Source organism: Lepidochelys kempii, chromosome 16 (genome assembly GCF_965140285.1).
Source record: "Lepidochelys kempii isolate rLepKem1 chromosome 16, rLepKem1.hap1, whole genome shotgun sequence".
In the NCBI taxonomy this organism is placed as follows: domain Eukaryota; kingdom Metazoa; phylum Chordata; order Testudines; family Cheloniidae; genus Lepidochelys; species Lepidochelys kempii.
The window spans coordinates 26113645-26124710 of record NC_136395.1 but is presented as its reverse complement, the minus strand read 5'-3'; positions in this window follow the sequence as shown (position 1 = coordinate 26124710).

The following is an 11066-nucleotide window of genomic DNA, read 5'->3' as shown; positions in this document are numbered from 1 at the left end:
CCTAACTAGGAGCTGGGAAAAACCAAAGAAAAAAAATGAACCTGCAAAGAACCCACTCCAAATTTTACATTAAGTTCAGTGCCTGCTGGGACAGGACTTTGGGAGATTAGTGAGTGTGCAGATAATCAGAGCTGCATAAAATTTAGATGATCACTTATCTTTTTTTCTCCTCCAACCTACAAACCTAGAGTCAGAAACTCCTCATAAAACCAAAAACCTTACCAATGACCAGAGATGGAGTAGACTCTAGATTCTACCTTTTCTTTATCTCTAAATATCCTGCACTCCTGACCATTAGGCCCAATGGTCTTGCAGAACATTGTGCTGGTGATTTTTATATACATGATAGATCTTAAGCTTTCTGTTGTGAAGCCCTAGAACTTTCATTGTGTCTCAAGGAAGGAGAAAGGATGGTGTGCTTGTGCACTCAACCTTGTACACTTAGCCCATGTTTAGTTTTCCACAGCCCCTGTTTTATGGGGCCATCTTTTCTTAGTTGCAGGGTAACTAAGGGTAAAGTGCTGCTCTCTCTTCTAATCTCTTGTTATAAAGTAGAAAGGGCTCCTTCAGGCTGCCCTGAAATCCAGTGCCATCCAATATAGATGTATCTGCATTTATTGTGTAATAGGTTTGTGAATTTCCCATTCACCCTCGGGATCACTAAATGGACCCAGTGTGGCTTCCTGCTGGCTTCTTCCAGAAGACTGTAAACCACCCTCTCCTGTCTTCAGAGTAGCTATGCCCAGCAGTAGTCAGGCCTTGGCAGATGTGACTGGAGAGCCTCCTGGACTTGAAAACATCAGTTTGCATTTTTCCTGTGGCTGTTTGTATGGTATATAATAGTAATTAACAATTCATCATTACATTTTGCACTTCTCTAGCACCTTTCATCTGAGGACTTCAAAGTGCTTCATAAATCTCAATTAGCTAAGCTTCCTAACATTCTACCTGAGGCAGGCACCTGGTGACTCAGAGGCAGAGCTGGAATTAGCATCTGGAAGTCCTGTTTCACAGCCCCTGCTCTAACCACTAGGAAGAGAAACAGAAAGAGGAACAGAAAGCTTTTGATCCCTGTCAGAAATGCACCCTGTTTTCTAACCCCCCTGACATCACCACACATCCTTCGAATACTCACCACCTCCAAATTTAATTAATTAAAATTATTAATGTTTTCATGAAATCCTTTGTTATATGTTAATAAAAATGTGGTTTGCATTTTGCATTCTCTTCTTATCCAGTTAATAATGATGTTATCTGCACGTGAATGGCAGCAAAATGTACAGCTCTCTGAACAGGGATCCTTTGGAGTTGGAGATGTTTTGAGGAGAGAATATCATTTTACAAATAGCAGCAAATGTCTTTTCAGCGACTTCTCCTTTGTGTTGGAATTGCCAGAGGGGACTGTAGAGAATCCTGTCAGTGCTAGTGGGTGTTGGTGTGTGCAAGCTATAACCGCGGGACACAACCGAGAGAGCGAGAGGGAGGGAAAGAGCGAGCACGCAAAACATTACAAGAAACATAGTCTGCACTTGGGTAGCTGAAAGATAAAGCATCATAGAAAAGAACTTTGTATGACTTTTATATTAATCCAGAATGGACTCCTGAATTCTATAGGCACAACAGGATACAATTAGAAGAGACATAAAGGTAAATGAGGGCCCAAAAGGGGCTACACTAAAAAAAAGAACCCCACAAAATAAATAAAATTAAATGATGTGAGGTTCATTGCTCTACCATAAATAACATTTGCTGCAGTGTAACTTGTGCCATCCTTCAGCATGTTGGAATCTATACTAAGAGAGAGTTGATGCCAGGTGTGTGTAGGATGGAGATAAATTTAGATCTGGATTAATTAGGGCTGGTTGAAAGAGATGATGGGAACACCCATGGCAGATTTTATTTCCTTACGTGTAATGTCATCTCAATAAGGAACTCAGCAGCTCTGCAATGGGGTAGCACATTTCCAGAATCCTAAAAAATCCTGCCTGGATAAAAGGGAGCACTGCAGATGGTCTGCTAGAGCTCTTTATGAAGAGCAGTGCTGGCTCATGTGCATGAAATATGGCACCACTTTGCTGTCTCTTGAGCCCCTGGGTGACTTGCACATATCTGCAGGCGTAGCCAAGAAAATTGAAAATATACACCACGAGAAGGAGAGATTAATCTAGAACAAGACTTATTGCAGTATAACAAGGGTGGCGCAACCTAGCATTTTTGCACTGTCAAAGTGCAGTGTGAACACCAACAAACCCTCACAGGAGCTCTGGAGGTGGGTAGGCACCCATGCCAGCTCAGCTCTGCAGGTCAACGCACTGGTAGCCTGGAGTCAGGGCTCCACCAACTCCCTTCCCCTACCCACCACCTTGTGGGCAGCAGCAGTGGCCTTGCAGAACCCACTCTCCCCTTTTTATGGCTCTGAAAGAAGGGGTGCGCCTCATGCCTGATTACGTCCCCGTTCAGTGTGCAGAACTAAGTTACGGTATAGCCCTTTGTTCTAATTCCCAGAATAGAGGCAGCAAAAAACGTGACATCAAGCAGAGGGGAACGATGAAGGGAGGATCATGAAACAGTCACTGGCAAAGTTGTTCTGGAGGATAGGTGCTTGTAGTCAAGAGCACGGCTCACAACCTTTCCTTGCTTGTGTCACACCAGCTCTTCTGTCCTGTGAGAGTTAAATCAATAGAGCATATGGGACTACGGGATATTAATTAGGTAGTGGTGCAGCTAGCTACTATGTACAGCACTTTGAAGATGTGACATGCTGTCTAAGTGCTGAATATTATTAACACCTGGGGTGTGTGCTGGCACCAGAGGCATCCTGCTACTGGACGGGCCAGGTGCATTCAGCCAAGCAGGACATTCAACATCTGCCAAATACATCTGGCAGGTTTTTCAACAGCAAAGCTGTTTAAGTAAATATGTAAGTAAAGTAAATATGTCCCTTTGGTCCATCTCTCTACTCTGATGAAGGATGACTATTAAATTCAGCAGGGACTACACATGGGTAGCTGAGGGCAGAATTTGCTGTTTAAGCTATGCATTGGAAATTGGATGGAAGGAGCTAGTTCTACATAGTGGTTGGTGATGATTCTTTGCCTGTTTTATGGATCTTGGTAAAATTTGCCATGCAATTCAACCAATATTTTTTTAAAATATTTTAATAGGATAAAAATAAAAGGAAAACCCCCACCCATTTCAAGGGGATGGAAGAGAGAGAAAGTATAATACCTAGAACTATGAGGCCAACTATGGACTTTGCTGGAATGGAACTGCTGATAGCTATGTGTTCTCCAGGCTTAATGACAGCATCCCTTCCTTAAATTGACCTCAGAATTTCCAGAGGCCAGAAATATGACAATTCACTTTATCCTTACCCTGTAGCATAAAGTGACATGCACTTGTTTTCCACTAGGAAAGTCTCTGTTAACTCATATCACTTACCAGCTCATGGCAGCAAACCAGCATGCAACACACATTCACTTTCCATGAACTTTCTTCTGTTGTTTGTGTATTAAACATGAATGTAAACAGCAGGAGGTTTAAACACCTCTGGTGCTGTCTTCTCATTGCATTGATCAATTTCATATGGCACTTGCAAAATTTATCAACACAAAGCATGTGACTTCTATACTGTATCAGGCAATATAAAATGGGATGGAGAAAGTGGTTCTGAATTCTCTAATAAAGGTTTCAGCCTGCACTAGTGATTACTTAGGTTGAAGCTTATTATCCATGTTCGTCTCTATCAGGGACATATGCTCATGGAAATTCAAGCAGCCTTTCTTAGTGACACTTCAAATTACTGGGGCATAAATATCTTCTCACCATTCTCTAATAGTAACTGAGGAACATTGAATTACATGGTAATTACCATGCAGTGGCAGGGTAACAGCAGGGTTAGTTCTGTGTCATTATGGGAAAAGTACATAGTTATTTCTGTGTTCAAAGTGCTGATTAGTATGAGAATCTATTGTGACTTCACAAATTGTAATTATATAGTGATCAGTATGCGCCTGTAAACAGTCACTGCTGGTATTTATCAGTTAGACAGAGTTACCATAGGATGTAACAGCAGGGTCCTGCTATTTGTGTCCCTCTAGCTGTAACTGTTACCAGTTATTTTGTCCTCATAATTTTTGTAAATACTGGGCCAAATTCTCCAGTAGGTTACTCTGGACTTACACCAGTGGAACTGATAGATGAATTTTCTCACACTCCCTCCAGCTGTTGCAAAAACGTAAATTTTCTTTAAAGGTTGGCTGATAAACGAATATACCTACAATACAATGCAAACAAAAAACTCCAGAAAAGAGCTTCTTACAATGAAGTCTTTCCTGTCAAAGTGGAATCCTTTAGGAAACATTACAATTTGCATACTGCAATGCACTGACACTCACTAAATAACTTCAGTAAACCAGAATTTACTATAAGCAGGTTCAAATGCATTCTAATAAAATACTATGCTTTGCTAAAATGGATTAAACAAATCACAAACTAGACTTACTGAGTCTGACATCTCTAAACTTGTGAAAAATCTAGGCCAGTGGTTCTCAAACTTTTGTACTCGTGACCCCTTTTTACACAGCAAGCCTCTGAGTGTGACACTTTTATAAATTAAAAACACTTTCTTTATATTTAACATTATTATAAATGCTGGAGGTGGTGCGGGACTTGGGGGTGGAATCTGACCACTCAGGACCCCCCATGCAATAACCTTGCGACCCCATGAAGAGTCATGACCCCCAGTTTGAGAACCCCTGATCTAGGCTGTGGGCCCAGAAACAGCTGCCAACCTTGAATTAATCTAATCAGAACTTTATTAAAGCACCAATGTACCTTTGGTGTTTTCACTGAATGCTAGAATTGACCATTTGGTAAATGCCATCTTACAGAAAAACAGTGTTTGACAGGAATCAGTATGACGGGGCTGTTACATGAGAACAAACATTTGTTTAATTAGTACAAGTGGTAAAGATTAGAGAAAAAAGGGAAAATCTGTAGTAAAGATGGGGACAATACAAATTCCCTTCTAGTAGAACTATCTGTACTTGTTTTTTGGTGGATTTTTATTTTTTTAAAATATTGTGAGTTCTCTCTCAGTCAACAAACTCAACTTGTTGCTGCAATTGGGAATAATTCTTTTGGCTTTCCTACTCACTAAGTTCACTACACTTCCCTTAAGGTATAGTGTGAAAACTCACTAAAGGGCAACTAAATGTAGCAGAAATACAGCCCAAGGCATTTGAAGTTTTAGGCTTTTCTATAACTGACATTTCTGACATTGACTTTTAGATAAAAATGGAGACTAAAGTGTAATGAATAATGTACACTCAGCCTTAACTGGAATCTGCTCAGTTACATGCCCCAGTATCTTTACGTTTGGTTGCCTCCCTGGCATGAGGCCAAAGTCAGTTGCAATGACAAAATCTGGAAATGATACTGTGACATTAGGAATACTAAAAGGCTAAATATGGGACAAACTAGCAAAATACAACATTGAAGTTAATTAAAAATCTACATGATTAATCTAAATCTCCTTATGTAGCATAACCTCCTTAGTGATTCAGACAGTGCTCAAGTATTGGCAGGCAAGGAGATATCAGGTATATGGGACTAGCAGGACTGTCTCACATAGCAAGACAGAAGAGGAATGCTTCACTGGCACCATTAAGTACCATGTTTGCTTGCAAAAATTATACTCTCGTGTTATAGTAGGGCCATCTCTGCATATTAACATCTCAGATTGTTGATAACTCATTGATTGTTACGATAGTGACAAACTTGTTTCTCTGCTTTTAACTCAAAATCACATAATAGTTTTTAAACAGCAAAACCCCACAAAAAATTAAAAACCTTCTCTCCATTTGTGGAGGTGAAAGCATGAGTGCTCAGAGTCCATCTGCCTCATTATTTCTGTTCTTCATGGTAATCCCTCTAATTGCCTGTGTGTCAAAAATCTCTCCTTTGTATCCCCTTTCTGAAATAGACTAACCATCCCTGAGATACTGTCTTAAGCACTTTTTCATTACAATTAGATGAAGAGTCTAATACTTGTTTCTTTTCTTCATATGTGAAAAAAAAAGCAGACACCAGTTCTCGGAACCAGTATTATCTATCCCAATACTGATGTACCCTAGTAAGTATCTTAGGTTTTTGACCATGCTTAAATGTGTATGAAACTGCTGTGTGTATATGTTGTGCTTTGATGTATTTACTCAGTTAAACCAAGATACTGGAGACTAAGAAAATGACCTCAAATATGGGACAAGGCAGAGTTCAATCAAGGCAGAGTTCATCTGCAGCGGAGAGGAGAAAGGCCTTGAAGGGTCCGAGAAGGAAGCTATGTTTTAAACTTTGAAAGCAAAAACATATGTGCACTTTGGTGCTAGCATAAGTTGCATACACCAAAACTAGATGTGAAACTAGGATTTGCACTCATGCAAACCTCACTTCTGATGTGCATTGGGTATTTTGCACACATACTCCTACACTTTAAAAATCTGGGTTTGAATGCTTTGAAAATACAGGGGCCACTTGGTGCATTTTAGAAGAAGAGGGGAGGTGGAAAAAAGGTTGCTTTGTTCACAAGTATTGTTATTAGCTAAGGATAAAAATCATCTCCAGCAGAAATGGTTTAGCTATATCCAGAGAGGAATAAACTCCTCCAGAGGCAGGGAAATCTGACCCCTCCTTGTCCCTTTCTCACACACACACATCAATATCCCTTCTTCAGTTCAGACACTGAATATACCTACACTCTCCTAGTCAAGTATATGTTAGAAGATAAAAGGCTAATATCTGCTTAGTTATACTCATGCATGCACCCCAGTGTAACTGTGACTAGAACATGACCCCCAAAGGGGATTTTTTGCACATTAAAAAGTAAATAATGTTGTCTGAGATTGATTATACTTGTGTATGGGCAAAACCCCTAACGTTCCCCAGTCAAGCTGCTCCTTAAACTGTTGGTCTGAACTATCTTGGAAATGTTTCAGAGTAACAGCCGTGTTAGTCTGTATTCGCAAAAAGAAAAGGAGGACTTGTGGCACCTTAGAGACTAACCAATTTATTTGAGCATAAGCTTTCGTGAGCTACAGCTCACTTCATCGGATGCATACTGTGGAAAGTGTAGAAGATCTTTTTATACATACAAAGCATGAAAAAATACCTCCCTCCACCCCACTCTCCTGCTGGTAATAGCTTATCTAAAGTGATCACTCTCTTTACAATGTGTATGATAATCAAGTTGGGCTATTACCAGCAGGAGAGTGGGGTGGGGGGAGGTATTTTTTCATGCTTTGTGTGTATAAAAAGATCTTCTACACTTTCCACAGTATGCATCCGATGAAGTGAGCTGTAGCTCACGAAAGCTTATGCTCAAATAAATTGGTTAGTCTCTAAGGTGCCACAAGTACTCCTTATCTTGGAAATGCAACACTGGTAAAAACACGTAACTGGCCTTCTTTGCTCTCTATCATCCATTCAGTGTCATAAATGGCCAGGACATTCCTTATCCCATTTGCTGCTGCAATACACATCTCCTCATACAAGGTAAAGGAAAACTTTTGACCAATTGGTTGTTATTGCTGAAGACTCCATATCGGATGCTGGAAACCAAATGGAACCAGATCTCTTAGTTCTTTTATCCAAACCTATACAGTAGTTTGAACTTTGCTTTCACCAACTATGGACATTTCCCAAGTCAGCTTGACTGACATTTTGTGACATTCCAAAGCTAGTCAGTGCGCTCAACTCCTAGTGAATAACTCCAAGAGCTGTGGATACAGCCAAAATAATCAATGCAAAGAGAAGAGTGTTTACGAGTCTGAATGTGAAGGAGGCCCATGAGCAGGAGGTTAAGCAGAGAAATGGGGTATCAGTCACTGAAACTCAACGGTCTTTCTGCCCTCATAAAATAGTAAACTAGGTCCATTACCTGCAATTCTCCATGGGTCTTACTGTGGAAGACAGTACCCAGGATTGAGATTAAGAGAAAGGTGGATGGGGACAGGAGAAAATATCCTTATTCACAATGCCAATGCTAGTCTCTTCACAATGTACTGAATGTTGACATTCTGGCTCTTCCTTCTGTGCATACTGGATTTTCCATACAGAGTAACTTTAAACCAACTGCATTTGGAAAACAGTAATGGTCATATGGAGTTCATGCGAGTTTTATACAACGTCATAAAGTAACAAATTAACTAACTCAATTCACGTGCGTTCATTAAAGATCTTTCTCTCTAAGCATTACTAAAAACCCTGTGACTGTAGTGTCCGGGCACTTGGTGTTACACTGAAGCATCTGTAGCTGAACTGGTTCTAAGTCCTCTATCAGCAGCATTTCCTGTACCCTAAGACTCACTTTTATTTTTCTTTCTTATTTCTCTCCCTTTCTTTATTTTTTTAAGGGAGGTGGTTGCTTCACATGCCTGATTCTGTTTTCTATTTTGTTGTTTAAACATATGACATATTGATCTTGCAAAGCACCCAAAATACCAAACCTATTTGTCAGAAAGTATACTTAAATATGCACTTTTCAAATACCTGCAGGCCTGGCTTCCAAAACAGTATGTTTTATTATGGAGGCACTGTTGGCACCCATAACATTTAAGGTTGCATTGACTTTTGCTCTTAAAGCAGGGATTCAAACTCTTTGTTATATATGAAGAATATAATGTATCCCCTAAACATACAATACGTAATCTTTGAGTAGAGAATGAAGTTTCTGAAATATAAAAGTTAACTGTATCAACATATTTTAAATTGTGATAATATTTCATAAGAGCAATCGCTAAGGAACTTTACCTTAAATACAGATAGATTTGGTCATCATTCTTAAGATCAAATATTCTTTCCCTCTATTTGACTAAGGGAGCAATCAAGTGTTTCAGTGAATCACATGCTGGCTTCAAAAACTCTCTGATGTGTAATCCATTTTACTGTTTTGTATTAGATATGAATTAAAAGACAAAATACTTGCATTATCTTAAATAATCTAGAGAAATGTATTTCAAAAAGTATCTTGAGTCAAAAAGTAGCAAATCAATGTATGTATTTTCCATATTTGTATAGTTTTCATTATATTTTTGATCTGTTACTCTCAAGTCTCTTTCGTATTTAAAAAATGAACTACACACCTATCATGCAAGATGTAAAGAAGTATGTTCAACTAGTTCAAATTAGATATACAGTAAAAATACACTTCCAAAGAAATATCATTTCCATTTTTGTTCATGTTTTTAACAGAATTTCAGACTAGTACATCAAATGTGGAACTGTACAAGTATGTGAAGAAACATTAGGATTGCAGTAGTAAAAAAATGTACAGCATTCAAAACCAACAAGCTCTAAACAACTGAACAATACCACAGGATTGAAACAATCATGGGGACAACATAGGTCATTGGAGACAGTGAATGAATCCGAATGTCCCTACATAAAGGCCCTATATAGAATATTGTATCTTACTTATATGCAAAATCCCTGATTTGATTAAACCAGACAATTGATTTAATTGCCTGTTTTAGGTTTTAGATAATAGAAACATGAGATTATTCCCCTCCATAAATCTCAGTTATTGAAAAGGCAATATTGAGAACTGATTTTAAAGATGTGGATTCAGGTAGTTAAAACAAAATATCAAAAAAATAAAATACCAACCGCAACCAGCACCTCTCTTCAAATTGTTAACAACTACATTTTGCTGCATTACTATTGAATTTAATAGTAAGTTTTTGAAAACCATTTTGTTTATATAGGAATACACAGGTTTTTATTTATGGCCTGTATCCATTTCATATTGGACCAACATTGCCTTTTAAATCAAGAAAAGATCCAACTAAAGCATTTAACAAAAATAAAATTCCCAAGGTAATTGACAATAAACAAAACACCACATACAGCAGAATATCTGTGTGTGAACACCCTTTTCAAAAGGTAGAAACATACTCTTTAACAATCCACTAACCAATATTATTTCCTTTTTAGACATCTTTGCTATGGGGTATCTAGTAAAGTTTGCTAATTCAACCTGCAGGTTTTTTTTAAAAAAAACATGTATTTGTAAGTGTGTACAAATTTAATGAACTATGTTAAACTGTTTGTCTTTTAGGGATGGAAATACATCCCCCTTCACAAATCTTATCCAGTCATGATTTCCTATGGGGACTTCCTTGTTTCTCAGATTATTCATCTTTATTTACCAGAACTGAAGAGCAAGAAAGGTTAATAAATATTTTAAATACGTCAGGGTCCCAGTCTCACAGTCCTTGTGCACCCAGATCTCTCACTGACCTCAATGGAAATTTGGCATGCACAAGGTCTGCAAGCTTTCAGCTGAGAAAGCTTTATAAATATAGCATTTCAAAAACCAAAACACTGTTTGCACGGAACCTGGCCTAATGAATCATCTTCAGTACACTGAGAGGAGCAAAGAACACGAATCTTAGCACCTATCTTGCTGCTAGTTCAGAATAATCTTTTGCTGATTTCAATCCTATGGAAGCAACAGAGCAGTTTTTACTAAGTCAGCCACATACAACCTAACACATCTGACTGAAAAACCTTGCAACAAGATTGAAAAGAAACAACCTTATATATGGTACATACAGCTCAAAGTCTGCATTAAATAAACCATTGGGAAAATAGCATACAGCATTCTAACTCAAATGTAAACCTTGCTGAGGTATACTTATTTTTTCCTTAAAGAATGAAAGACTATCTTTCAAAAAAAAGGGAGAAAGAGCTCACAGCACAAATGATATTCAGAAGAGCACAGATCTCACAACTGGAGAAGGAATTAAATTAAATTGAACAGGTCCATTATGGTTTAAGGAATAGCCATTTTTATTAGTATCCATAACAATATATTCTTACCTGCTTTTTTATACCTTCAAACCATTAAAAAAGGCCATATATGTTTGGGAAACATAGTTTTGTCTCAATGTTATCTGCCAATGTTTTAAATTAATCTAACAAATACTTTTTCTTTGTTTTTAGGGGACAACATTACCCTGTGTCTGTCTCAGAAATAGGTTGATCATGGCCACACTGCTTTCAAATGC